General features: G+C 43.4%; 1 protein-coding gene across 1 annotated transcript in view; it reads left to right on the forward strand.

Annotated features, from left to right (window-relative positions):
• LHCGR (luteinizing hormone/choriogonadotropin receptor) overlaps nucleotides 1–12,680 on the forward strand; it is a 266,389-nt gene that overhangs the window by 111,143 nt on the left and 142,566 nt on the right. The window lies entirely within an intron of this gene.

Consider the following 12,680-nt stretch of genomic DNA (forward strand, 5'->3'; position numbering starts at 1 on the left):
GGTGAAAAAAAATTGCAAGATTTCAGGATTATTTTAAAATATAGGTAGAAAATGGAAAATTAGAAAAAGATTATCTTGGGTGATTTTGTCAGAAAAGCCTTTTCTCTGCAGTGTAGAAGTATTACACCATGGTTTAAAACTTTCAACAAAAAGCCAGAATAGAGAACAGTTTTTCTTTTTTTTTTTATTATTTGGAGGACTTAAATGGTCACTGTCAGAATCAAAAACTTTTTTTATGTTGTACATCTTGGCAAAACATTCACCTTTCTAAGATACATCATAAAACTACCTTTTTAACTCCTTTTTATAGAAATGATGGCTTCTATGACCACTAGTGGGCCCCTATACCATCCAGACCATAATCCTCTCCAGCTGCAGCATCATCTTTGTCCCAGCTAAAGCACAAGCTGGGGCAAAGTCCAGTAAGTGAGGGCAGGACTGGCACTCCTCTGTGCTCACTCCTGTCTTGTCTATCAAACTTCAGCATGAAAACAGAGAGGGAGGGGTTACAGAGCAGTCTGCAGTGATTGGATGAAGAGACCCAGCACAGCACAGCAGTCTCAGGGAGGAAGTGAATGCATGGTGAGTGAGGGCGGGCTCAGTGCTTACTTTCCTGGGCGAATTTGCAGCAGAATTGAGAGCAGATTTGTGAGCCAAATACAGAAGCTAGACACATAAAAAAGACATGTAAAGAATCTGCATGACCTAGTGAGTAATATATAGAAGCATTATTGTTTTCTGTGGTATGACAGGTACGTTTTGACTGTTCTCAACTTTTTTCTAACATCAGCTTTTTTTTTGTTTTTAAGTTTATATTAAATTTTAAAAGAAAGCAGCCTTTCATAAAATTTTTTTTTTAACCATGTATTTATTTCACACTACATAACTGCTTATGAATGTAAAATGTGCAGGCATTTGATAGGCAAAGGTAGCACACACCCTTTGTCTACATTATTTGTACATATCCCAGTATTTCCCAAGCAGGGTGCCTTCAGCTGTTGCAAAACTACGACTCCCAGCATGCCCGGACAGCCGAAGGCTGTCCGGGCATGCTGGGAATTGTAGTTTTGCAAAAGCTGGAGGCACCCTGCTAGGTAAACACTGACATATCCTTATCCAGTAAGGGTTAAGCGGATTCTCTGATCCTGGGGGAGCGTGGTTGTTACTCATAGCCACTCTCTTGTTTGCGAAGGCGTAACTGTTGTGCCCACACAATCAACGGCAACATACACGTGCAACACAGCGCCAACATTACATTCCACAAATAGTGGGAAGGCATTTCCAGCTAAAAATATAAATACAGTAGTCATGCGGTGATAAACCACAAGCTAAATTTGTCTTAGATGTAAAAAAAAAATATTGCTATTTTCTATTTTGTTGCGGTCACCAAGTAACAACAGGAACGGCAACCACTTTCGGACTGGTTTATCAGAAACTGATGGTAAAGCCGTCATTGTGCAGCTATGATTTCCCATTAAGATCAATTGGGGGATATTTATCAAAACCTATCCAGAGTAAAAGTTGCTGAGTTGCCCATAGCAACTAAAACTAAAAATCCCCCCCCCCCCAATTCATTCTGCACCCAATACCCCATAATGAGATAGCGGGACTAGAATGTTAGAAATCTTTGCTAATTTATTCAAAAGGAAAAACTTAAATCTTTGCATTGACATAAGTACTCAGACCCTTCACTCAGGACTTAGTTGTAGCCCCTTTGGCAGTGATTAAAGCCTCCAGTCTTCTTGGGGATGAGGCCACGAGGTTTACACACCTGGATTTGTACCCGCCCCCCTCCCCATTCTTCTCTGTAGATCCTCTCAAGCTCTGTCAGGTTTAATGGAGAACAGTGGTGGAATCCAATTTCAGTTTTTTCTCGGGATGTTCAACTGGGTTCAAGTCAGGGCTGTGGTTTGGCCATTCATGGATATTCAAAGAGTGGTCTCTTAACTGGTCCTGTGTTGACTTTTGGGTGTGTGCTTAGGGTCACTGTCTGGTTTAAAAAAAAGGAACTTTCAGTCCAGTTTGAGGTCTACGACAATTTGGATCAGGTTCTGATTTCCAATATGTCTATGTATTCAGATTTCCCTCAACCCTGATCAGTCTCGCTGTCCCATAGAGAAAGCGTCTTTGTGTATATCCTTGCCTGTTGCTGATCCCGTTGCTAACGACTACCGCCTGAGAACCCGTGCTGCCTGCCCTGACCTTTGCTACGTCTGACTAAGCCTCTGCCTGCCCCTTCTGTACTTCGCCTGTCTCAGCTGCCAGTGAGGTTGAGCCGCTATTGGAGGATATGACCTGGTAGTTACCGCCGCAGCAAGTCCATCCCGCTTTGCGACGGGCTCTGGTGAAAACCAGTAACTGCTTAGAACCGATCATCCGGTATGATCCACACCAATCCCTCTCTGGCATAGAGGATCCACCACCTGTACCGCTTCCCGCTATTAGTCCGGATCCTGACAGCTCTGATATACATTGTCAGCTGTAAGACCTTATACAGAGAGGACTGTGCCTTTCCAGATCGTGTCCAATCTGCTGAATTTACCACAAGTGACTCCAAGCAGAGTGGAGAAACATCTCAGAGATGATCAAGAGAAACAGGAGACCCCCAGAGTTAAATTTGTCGTTGTCATAGCAAAGGGTCTGAATACTTATGTACACGCAAAATGTTAGCTTTTCCTTTCCAATAAATTTCCCAGTCTCTAGAACTCTGTTTTCGCATTCCTATAATGGGGTATTGAGTGATGAATATTTTTAGCACGAGGCTGCAAAGTAAAAGTGTGAAAAAAGTGAAAGGGCCTGAAGACTTTACGGATGCATTGCCGGATGCAACCAAGGGCAAAAACTTTTAAAAACACAGCAGGCACATGAAGGATTGGTAAGTACAATGGGCGAGATCCAATCACCTTGCCTCTTTTTAGAGGTCTTTTTATAAATGAAAGACACAATCTGATTGGTTGCTATGGGCAACTGCACCACTCTTCCTCTACACAGATTGAAACAATATATCCCGTTGACCAATTCTACATGTGTCTGCTGTGTTTTGATAACCTTTTGCCCCTGGTTTCATCCTGCTTATGGTGTCTACTAAAGTAGTTGCATCCTGGTCTCAATGCTGGGCAATTATTTGCCTGTGTAAAAGGCCCAGAAATTATTCATGATAAGAGCTGGGTTCCTGCAGCCCTTAAAATCCTCGTTGGTTGCAAATCCCCCTCTGTAAACATGGATGTACGGCCAACAATGTTGCAAGTAAAGGACTACATGATTGATCCAGCAATCAATTGTACGACCCCGGCCACACAATCATTGAGCCGCTTGAAAGACTCTTTAAACAACCACTGATCTGTTAGACTGGGCATAGGTCTGACTGTATCAAAAGACCCCTAGGATTGTGGGAAAGCCAGTGCTAGAGGTGTAGCTAGCTCCTTTTGCGCCCGAGGCAAGAACAGAAGATTGCGCCCCATCCCCATTTGGGCTCAGGGCACCCCTCAGAATTTTTTTTTTCATGGGCCACCCCTACTGAATAATTTTTTTTATAGGTTTCTTATGCAAATTACAGTACTGCTATATGCAGCGACTCACAAATGACATATTCACTGACCAGTCATTCTCTTTTTCTTTTCTTCCCCATCTGGCCCAGGACATCATGATGATCTCTTCCAGCCAAAACTCTTCAGGGCAGAACCTGCAACAAAAACATATTAGGCTCTGCACTTTTACAGCATTATTCTCCCCTTTTCCCAAAAAGTTTAGCCCAGTCTTCCCACAATGCACAATGTTTCCAGCCTCACTCATGCACATGCGATGCCTTCCCCACACACACTGCCTCCAGCCTCACCCAACACAGTGACAGAGGGGTGTACATGGGAGACAGGGGTGTAGGGGGGTGTACATGGGTGACAGAGGGGCATGCAGGGGTGACAGAAGGGTGTAGTGGGGTGACAAATGGGGTGTATGGGGTAACAGTGGGGTGTACAGGGGTGAAAGAGGGGTGTTTGAGATAACAGAGGGGTGTCCAGGGGTGACAAAGAGGTTACGGGGGGTGACAGAGGTGTAAAGGAGTGAAAGAAGTGTGGGGGTGCACTACCTGAAACTAAGTAGAACTCTGTCAGTGCCCCCCTGCTCCTTCCCTCCATCCACATCATTCTGCTGAGGGACCAGATAGAGTCCACAGCTGCTTCACAGGAGAAGGAGGATACACGGGGATCAGAGCTGCAGCATCCCATCCCGGCAGTGCACACAGATGTCTCTTCCACTTGGCCTGCGTGCCTGTAACTCACTCACAGCTCCGCAGGCCCTGCCGGGGCACCTTGGTTGGGAATCACTGCCAAGTGTAATGTATGCTGGACTCCCTGTGCCGGACATCCTTAGCCGATGTGTCCCCTTGTAGCAGCATGCCTGAGGCAATCGCCTCAGTTGCCTTATGGGAGCTACTACCCTGGGTGGTGCAATACACGGCACAGCTATGGTTCAGAGAGAAAACCAGGAACATATCAGAAACATAACCAGGAAGTGATCAGAGAGATAACCAGGAAGTGATTAGAGACATAAAAAGGAAATGATCAGAGACATAACCAGAAGTGATCAGAAAGAAAGCCAGGAAGTGATCAGAGAGGAAACCAGAAAGTGATCAGAGAGGAAACCAGGAAGTGATCAGAGAGATAACCAGGAAGTGATTAGAGACATAAAAAGGAAATGATCAGAGACATAACCAGAAGTGATCAGAAAGAAAGCCAGGAAGTGATCAGAGAGGAAACCAGAAAGTGATCAGAGAGGAAACCAGGAAGTGATCAGAGAGATAACCAGGAAGTGATTAGAGACATAAAAAGGAGATGATCAGAGACATAACCAGAAGTGATCAGAAAGAAAGCCAGGAAGTGATCAGAGAGGAAACCAGAAAGTGATCAGAGAGATAACCAGGAAGTGATCAGAGAGATAACCAGGAAGTGATCAGTGAGATAACCAGGAAGTGATCAGAGAGATAACCAGGAAGTGATCAGAGAGGAAACCAGAGAGTGGTAAAAAAAACAGTACAGTGGTTTCCATAAAGATTTTCACATTTGTACCTCTATATATGATGTTTGTGTTATGCATCTTATTTAACCAACTTTGCTTAATAGGAAAATCCTTTTAATCAATTAATTGATTTTTAAAAGCTGTCACTGTCTGTAAAAGGTGTTGTGACCCTAAGTTCTGCGTTATACATTGATGTATCCCCCAGTCCTTTTGTGATAGGACCCTGAATTACCAGGAGGCACATTCATTGTCTGATACATTCAAAAGCTTTAAATATGCTAAATTAATTCTTTCTTTAGGTAGTCCCTTGAACCTTAAAGTGACATACATTTTTTTCAGTTTTTGGCTGGACATAGATGCAGTCTACAGAGTGGTTTTATCAATACACCATTTATCACTTTATTATGGTCATCTGCTCCTTTCCACCACATTCCACAGAGCCTGGAGCCAACCCCAGTGATGTCAGAGATCGGTGAAGTTTTTTCTCAGACAGAAATATTTACACTTCCACCAGCATATAGAATAAACACCTCAAGGTTATTTGGCTTCTCAGCTGCTTTTCAAAATTAGCTTCAAGTCCTTGTTCACAAGGCATAAACTGCTTTATTCATGGTTATTTTATTATATCCATTTTACCTGTTTTTTTATTCTTTAATATTTCTTTATTAATAATTTTCATTCATAATACAAGAGAATTAGTTGCCAGGGGAAAGGAGATTTGATGTCCCAGTACCGGTACACGGTCCTGTACTAGCTGTAGGACCTGTCAGGTTGAGTCCCTCGGTGACCTGGGGGCTCCCCTGCAGGGTCTCCCCTGTTGCATTATATAGTGTGTATGTCACATTAATGCATAGACAGGATCCCTATGTACACATAGTATACAGGACCTGTGGGAGGTCTCAAGGACCTGTGAGTAAGCCTATCACATGTTATGTTATGCAGTCACCTGATTTGCTGTCACATGTACTCCCAGAGAGCACCAGTTTAACCTATGACCAACAGCTTGATCAATGGACTTTAGTCCAGCCCCCCACTATATTAAGGGGTGGCCATTACGATTCAGTCTCTTGTACTATCAGTCTCTTTGAGCTAAGTGCTCTTAGCTGTACCATCTAAGTCTTTGCTGAGGCAGCGACTAGCAGAGATCTCAGGACCAGTGATAAGCATCTGGAAGGCCACAAAGCTACCGTCTCTCCAGTAAGTCTCAAGTCTATGTCTGCTTTCACTGAATTACAAGTATTGGTCCAGCAAGCTGCGAGGTCCTCTTGGTCCTGGTCACCTCTCTGGGAAATCAGGCCTTAGCTGTGAAGATAATTACACCTGTCTTCTACTCAGTAAAGCCTCCGTTTGACCCGAACTGGTTGTGGACTCTTTATTTACTACTAGCCCGTGGCATAGCGGAGATTCCGGGTGTGTGGTGTTCCAGAACCCGAAAACCACACTGGTGTCACAAACACATAGGGGTTAATACCATCCCAGCCCCGGGGTTAATAACATCTGATGCCACCAACCTACACCCTTGGTCCCGCCATTTATACCGGTGGTCACAAACAGGATACGGGTGTGTAACTTAATCACTCAGCCACCCAGTCAAGTCAGGCCACCCATCAACAGTATACGGGTGTGTGCCATATACAAGTTGCCGCTAGTCCTTCCCCCCCAAGTCTGAACTGTGTCTAATACAAAACTGCATACAGTCACGGAAAAGTGTGCGCTAGCAAAGTGTACGGGACTGTGTTACAGAAGTTTGTTTTATTTGTAGACAATAAGGTAACACTCCGTATGGACAGCTCTCTTCCTCGTTTTCCCAAAACCAGTGCATGGACTAGCTGGCAGAGTCCCCGGACTGGATCAGCAAGAACAAAAAGGGATGTCCAGCACTGGATGCGGTAAAACAGGTACTTTATTGTAGGATCATCGGATACAAACTAGCATCAGGACAGACACCGACACGTTTCGGACCGTTACAGGTCCTTAGTCATGGCATAACACATTGATTAAAATCCAAACTTTAAATACTTTTAAGAACATTGCGTGTATCAAGACATCCATCTCTATAGAGACACATGGAAAACTTGAAGATGGAATAGAAGATCTTCAAAAACATACAAATTATACAAAAAGGAACACCATAAAATATTAAGATATTATAGCAATGTGCCACATAATGAAAAAAAATTAATAAATATACAGAAGTCCACAGTACGAGAGAACAGGACGACAACAGAGACAATTATATACAATGTATCAATATGTTAGTGTTAAATCATGTCTCAAATTCATGCCATTCGGCTCTCTTGTGTTCAGCATGAAAATCCAGTAAGATTCTCGATTGAATAATTTACGTCTCAATTCTCCCCCTCTAATGGAATTTCAAACTCGTTCTATTGCATTAAAGCACAGTGTGGATACATCTCCACTATGTTGATCCCGAAAATGGCACAAGGCTGATACATTAAATTGTTCTCTTTTTGCATCTCATACAGTATCTGGACTTTGATCCATATTCAACATTCTAAAAAATGTGACATATTGGAAGTACTAATCCTCCGTCCTCTGAAGAAGTACATATATTTAAGTCTTTCCCTCTTTCTCCCCCAGATAAATTTGTTCATAGCTCTAGCAACTCTGCTCGAACCATACTTCAGGAATCCATATCAGAGAGGTGTTTAGGTAATAAAGAACTGGTGGTAGAATAATAATTTTGAATAGCTACTGGGTCAGCCATTGCCAGCAGTAGCTTAGACCATAGATCCATTTCAACTTCCCCCACAAGAGGTTTACATTTTCTGTTTTATAACTATCTACCGCAGCAGTACTTCCAAAATATTCTAATTCTTCATTTTTATTGGCAGTTTTCATATTTACCTCATTTTCTACTAACACAAAGAAACCTGTTTAGTTATAGTATTATCTATAATTTTAAAGAAGGAACACCACAAGCATTACAATGGTGGACATCTAGGACCTGGAACCCCCTTATGCCTTGAATAATGAGTTTCCAGCTGGAAATAAATAAACCAAAGCAGAAAGAAATATTGTTATGTATAATGCATTTAAGGGTAATTGATAACAGATGCTTGGCTTTTTCCATAAGTTCCATAGACTTTGGTGAAGAGAGCCATGCACAGGAAGTGCAACTTCTATGATGCTATTCATTGCTAACTAACTCTTTACATTCCCTGGGCTGGATACTCTAAACCTGGCCCAGAGAATGTAGGGCTAAAATCTAAATTGGCTATTGACCTTTGACCAGATTGTATTAATAAATCAGGACCTAGACCAGGCTCCCTAAATAAATCAGACACCCAAACCAATCCCTATAAATGATTAAAGGAGTTATCCAGTCAAAAAAAATACTCATTCCCTGTACGCAGGATTGGGGATAAGTGTCAAATTTTAGGGGTTCCAACCGTTGGGACCACAATGATTGCTTGCCCAGCGACCCGGCTCTCCACATGAGTGAAGTTTGTCGACCATTGCACGAAATGGTGGCCGAAATGCCCTCTCTATGCATCTCTACAGTAGAGCTGGAGATACAGCATTCAAGTATCTCCGGATCTCCCATAGAGATGCATGGAGGGGACATGTTGGCCACCTCTTCACACGGTGGTTGACGCACTTCATTCATGCTGAGAGCCGGGTCGCTGGACAGGAGATTGCGGGAGTCCCAGCGGTCAGACCCCCTGTGATCTAACACTTTTAAGTTTTTTTTAGACTGGACTACTCCTTTAAGGTCCCCAGACCAGGCTCTGTTAAAAAAATCAGACCACAGATCTGGCACCCTGAATGAATCAGAACATTAGGAAAAAAAGGTCCCTTATTGGAGTCAGGCTCACCACACCCTGGTTATTCTTTCTGGCTAGTGTTGAGCGGCATAGGCCATATTCGAATTCGCGAATATTCGCGAATATATGGACGAATATTCGTCATATATTCACGAATATTCGCATATTCGTTATATTCTCGTTTTATTTTCGCATATGCGAACATTCGCGTATACGAAAATTAACATATGCGAATATTAACACGCAAAATTAGAACACGCGAAAATTCGCATATGCGAAAATTAGCATATGCAAATTTTCGTATATGCGAATTTTCGCACGCCAGTCTCACACAGTAGTATTAGAGCCTTCTTTACACCACACAAGCTGGAAGCAGAGAGGGGTGATCACTGTGATGTGTACTGTGAAATAAAAAACAAAAAAAACGAATATTCGTAATTACGAATATATAGCGCTATATTCGCGAAATTCGCGAATTCGCGAATATGCGATATTCGCGAATAATATTCGAATTGCGAATATTCGTGAGCAACACTATTTCTGGCACCTTAATCTATAGGTACAAACCTTTTGTTTATCACACACTAGCATGACCGTACCAAACTCTGAGGCACAGCACATACATAAGTTTTTCTTGAATTACTGACCACTCTAAGACTTGTTACATTATGCACTCCGGCTTACCTTCTGCTGCCGACGGGGCTGGGACTCGCATCGCGGGACGTACCCGCATGCGAGCCCCAGTCCATCACTCTCCGGGTGTTTCTCCTGCCTCTCTGCTCTGGCGCGCACGCACCGGAGCTGTAAGATTTAAAGGGCCAGTACACTCATTAGTGTAATCCAGCTGTGGCTCATTTACAAATTCCTTCACCCTCCTCAGTTCCCTGCCGGGTCTTTGTTGCCTTGTGCCTTTGAGAAAGCATTCCTCTGTATTGCCTTGCCATGTATCAGATCTCTTACTCTTGTGACTTGAACTTGCTCCTCTGCCGCCTGCCTACTGAACTCCTCCTTTGCTTTGACTAAGTTACTGTGCTGCCTGCCCTGACCTTCTGCTATCCAGACTATGAGTTGCCTTATCCCTCCTGTGCCTCGCATCTCCTCAGCCACCTGTGTGGTCGAGCCGTGCCAGGGTTAGCGACCTGGGTGCCACCTGCGGCAGCAAGTCCATCCCGCTTTGCGGCGAGCTTTGGTGAAAACCAGCGGCACCTTAGACTCCGCTCCCTGAACGGTTCGAGTCATCTGCCACACAGGTCCAGCGGATCCACATCATACCAGGTTTCCTGTCTTCAGACTATGGGGGAGATTTAGCAAAACCTGTGTAGAGGAAAAGTGGTGCAGTTGCCTATGGCAACCAATCAGATTGCTTCTTTCATTTTTAACAGGTCTCTTTAAAAATAAAAGAAGCAACCTGATTGGTTGCCATGGGAAACTGCACCACTCTTCCTCGGCACACTTTTTGATAAATCTTCCCCTATGTTCCCATCATGCTTTTCCTGTACATTGGGATATTGTTGGCGATATAAAACGGTTGCCTATATATACCACTTTGTACCGACAGTGGGCCCCTTGAGTTCAATGGACTAAACACAGTTAATAAGTGACTATGTTTGGTTCATTTTCTAAATGAATGCATTCATTTTTGCGGGACTTAAAAAAAAAAATAGAAAATCACCTAAACATAGTTGCTAGCTGGCTGTGTTCAGTCTATTAAACTTAATGAACCTGCTGTCAGTAAATGTAAAAAATGTTTTGCCAGTTGGATGTACAGTGTTCCCTCAACATACTATAGTAATTCGTTCCAAATGAACCATCGTTAGTTGAAACCATCGTATGTTGAGGGATGAGTGCAATGAAAAGTATAGGAAGTTCTACTCCCCTGTCCCCGCCACTCCAGACCGTCACCGCTGGCCTGGATTTCGCCCTCCATCGCTGTTGCCGCTTCCGGGGGTGTCTCCGCCGCTCCTGACCGTCTCTGCTGCCAGGGATCGTCGCTTTTCATCCCCGTCATCACGTCGCTGTGCACGCCGCTCCTATTGGATGACGTGACGGCGTGCGCGGCGACGTGATGACGACGAAGGAGAATGACGGCAATGCAGAGGATCCTGAAGAGAGCGGTCCGGAGCACCGGGGACAGGTGAGTGATCATCACTGGACCACACGGGGCACCTTAAACGGCTATCCGGCGGCAGCCGTTTTTGCGATGGCCCAGATATACAAAAGCATCGTATGTTGATACTGCCTTCAACATGTGATGGCCTCTGAGAGGCCATCGTATGTTGAAATTATGGTATGTCGGGGCCATCGTAGGTCGGGGGGGTCACTGTATACCCCAATAATTTGGAGAAAATGATAGGAACAAAGCCTAAGGCACAGTTTTCTTTGGATAGACTGAAAGTCTCAAATATCTACAGTCATGAAAATAATCCCCAAGATGGGTTAGGGTCAAACTAATTCAATTCCAAAAACCAGGCGGTCACAAAAGCCCTTGTTTTGTTCCTACCCCTAAAACGTAGCTTTTATTAAGCATATTAATAACACGCATTATGGAAATAAATGATGAGTCACTTTAAAACCACAGTCCTTTAGTGTGTATATCAATGTATACATCAGTTTGCTAGGTGCTCAGGTAATCAGTCACCAGTGGCCTGCAGTAACTGTGGGGCTATAGCTAATTGACACACTGTTTGGACAGCAAATAAAAAACAACAATGCCCCCTCTATATGTTTAGTTACAGCAGTAACGTCCTCAGGAGGTAAATGGGCATCAACCTGTTCCTACTCCCAGCACTCTATTTATGCGCCTTGTGTGTCAGGGCTGTCCAACCTCTGATTGTGTCCCTATCAGCACAGTAATCTTTGCAATGTTCTCGTACATATGGTTCTCATTAACAGCTGATTGTACCGACCTCATATCCAATCCAAATGCTTGATTCCTCCGACATCATCTCTGCATACTTCTTCTCTACATAGCTGTGTGTGTTCTCCGTCCCGTCAGTGGCGCATGCGCAGATCTCCGTCCAAGTTCCGGTATTTGCGCATATGCTATTTCTCAGCGCTTGGTTGTCAGTATCAGCTGCATATAGTGGTGAATTTGCGCATGCTCGCAGCATCCGTGCAGGTAGATGCAGAGGGCATATGCAATCCTCCTCAGCACTCAGTTGTCAGTGTCGGCTGTGTAAAACGGTGAATCCGCACATAAGCGCTTTTTATTACCAGCATTTTAATCTTTATGATGGATAGTTATCAAGGCTAAGATATAAAAAGCTTTTGATATCAGATCCTATAAATGATGTTGTAATAAGCACAATTCATAACCAGCCTTTTAATCTTTATGATGGATGATTATTAGGCTAAGATATATAAAGAGCTTTAGATGTCAGATCCTACTAGTACCCTCACTTCTTTATTCTGGATCCAATTATTTGTTACAAATTAGGACCCAACATTAAGTAAGAGATGTTTGAGTTAGGCTCATCCAGCCATCGTAAGGAGAATTATATATCAATCATATTGTGATGTCCTATATCCTGGATAGGTTAAGGAATATGAGGTAAGTCACTAGAGTTCAAATGGAGAGCATTATACGTCAAATTATGTTTTTATACTGTATCGTGGATCCAGTCACTGAATATGAGGTAGGGCCTGGTATTGAATCAAAGATAACTAGATTAGGCTTGTCCAGGCATGATACCAGGGTATCCATGTTGTTATGATTCACCATATCCTGGATGGATTGGTGGGTCTCTATCTGTCCTAGTATCCAGTCAAATGACTGAACGCTTAGCAATAGAGTTCAAGGGTGGAGTGGAACAGGTTTATATAGACTAAAATTGTCTCTTTTTGTTGCATAATATCTTATATTGTAACTATTTGTCTGTC

Source organism: Hyla sarda, chromosome 3 (genome assembly GCF_029499605.1).
Source record: "Hyla sarda isolate aHylSar1 chromosome 3, aHylSar1.hap1, whole genome shotgun sequence".
NCBI classification, from domain to species: Eukaryota; Metazoa; Chordata; class Amphibia; order Anura; family Hylidae; genus Hyla; species Hyla sarda.